The following is a 2,195-nucleotide window of genomic DNA, read 5'->3' as shown; positions in this document are numbered from 1 at the left end:
GTACCATCGATGGAACATCTTAAAAAGGTTTTGTTTCATGGGAGTTGCTTTCATATATTTTGCCGTCTGCCAAATCGAAGAGTCTCAAGTACTACAGCTGCAAATGGAAAGAGCAAGCTATGTCTTGAGACTTCAAGGCATCCAGGAAGAGAAAGGAGACAATCTAAGACAGATGGTTGGCAATGCTCTCGCTCCCATGGCAGAGATGACATCAGATCAACTCCAAAGCGAAATATCAGAATTTACCAAAAAGAACAATCTGCCAGGGGAAGTTACAATAAGATTCTCTCGAAGAAAAGTGAGAGACCAACTATTGAAAGCATGTAATGGAGCTACCTTGAAGATAAAAGACAAAGATATAAGAGTACTGAAGGATGTTCTATTTGAGATAAGAAGGAAAAGAAGGAAATATAAAGACTTGGCTCTATTTTTACAAAAACATGATGTTGCCTACAGATGGTTAACACCTGAGGGTCTAATCTTTAGATATGCAAATGGTAAAGAAAGGATTGACTCTGTTGAAAAAAACTTGTGAGTTTTTGCATCAACACAGCAGTCCAGCAGGAGAAAGTGCGATTGAAGACGCCAAGGAGAGTGAAGAAGGAGGAGAGGCTGGATCTTCTGAGGAAGACTCTGACTCTAAATTGGGGGCAGCAGGTCCTAAACAAAGCTATCAGTTGTGACACAGAGAGGGGGGAAATAGATTGTTAATGTACTCTGGAATACCTAAAAATAAGTTTATTATATATCATTCTACAGCCTCTTTATGAAACCAGAAATGTTGATGAAACATTTAAAGGTTTAAATAGATAGACAATCATTTTCAACTAAAGTTAACTTGTGTTTAAGTTTAAAGGTAACTTTGTAAACTTATGTATGATCACCATCTCTTGGGTTTTTAGAGGGTTACTTTACTTTGTCCCATAGATGTAGTTCCCCTTTCCTGAATTTTCCGTTCTGCACAAAACAGCCTGAAACAGCCAAGTGGTAGGAAGCAGGCTGCTTCCCGACACTTAGCTGGTTTTTTTGGCTTTCCGCATACCCTTTTTAAAGAGACTGTGGTACCTTTCAATGATGTTTTCTGGGCCACATACAGTTCAGTTTATGAATGAGCCTCCCTGTTCAGTTTGTGATTTGGCCATGAACAACATAAACCACATTTTTCTGGTTCATGACTATCCCTAGTTACAGCTATTTCATTGGGCTGTATCCAGACTAAATTTTTCAAAGGCAATTTTTCTAGATTTCACCTTTAAAATTCAGTAAGAGTTGCAAACCTGGAAAGTTGAGAACAATTTTATTTAAGGAAAGGGATTGGGGATTGATCAACTGTATCTTAAATCACTGTGAGAACACCTGGAAAAGCACAGCTTGATTTAGGATAGTTTTTCCTGTAGAAGAGTACATGCTTAATTAAACACATTTCTTGGAAAATAATTTTGCTATGACAGATAAGACAAACTCAGTAGTGCTAGTAAACTTATTTTTTAAAAAAGAGTGCTTGACAAGATTGCACACCGAAGATGAATAGCTAGTGAAGACAAATGAAAGACATAAAAAATTTCACTTCCACCCCAGCTAGTTTCACATTGATAATTACCACAGTACCATAAACCCGAAAAATAAATCTTATGTTTGATCTGGAATGTTTAATGAATTTATGGGTAATTAAACAAACTAATTGTAAAAAACAGTGTCCAATTTCTACAACAATACCTATTTGACATGTAAGCTAAGTGTTTTAGTAAACCTGATGTTTAATATCCCTACAGCTAGCAACAAAGTTCAAAACATGTTTTAAAACTGAACATTCAGTTTCCTGTACTTTGACTGGTTACAATGACTATGGATGTTTCCATAGATCAGCTCTTCCCCATTCTATTACCCCCACTCATGTCTTAATAGATGCAGTAGAAAGCCATGGAGAACTTACCTACTGACTCACCCACCAATTCTTCGCTCCTACTGACCAAAGATGGACTTATGCACTAGCTAAGCGAACTATGGCTTATGGCCTCAGTAAAGGAGGGGTCCCTAGATGCAAAAAAAAATTGCCCAAATTACCAAATTACCTTTGTTTGGCAATATTATGAGGTATCTTAAACCAGCCTTGCTTTTGGCCATGCTTAATGCAGCTAACTATACCAAACACTTCATATTCTGGGGAAGGCAATAAGGATTTCTTGGCAGATAGT

Source organism: Gekko japonicus, unplaced genomic scaffold (assembly GCF_001447785.1).
Source record: "Gekko japonicus isolate JY-2015 unplaced genomic scaffold, Gekko_japonicus_V1.1 scaffold816, whole genome shotgun sequence".
NCBI lineage: Eukaryota > Metazoa > Chordata > Lepidosauria > Squamata > Gekkonidae > Gekko > Gekko japonicus.
Note: the sequence above shows the minus strand (reverse complement) of the source record.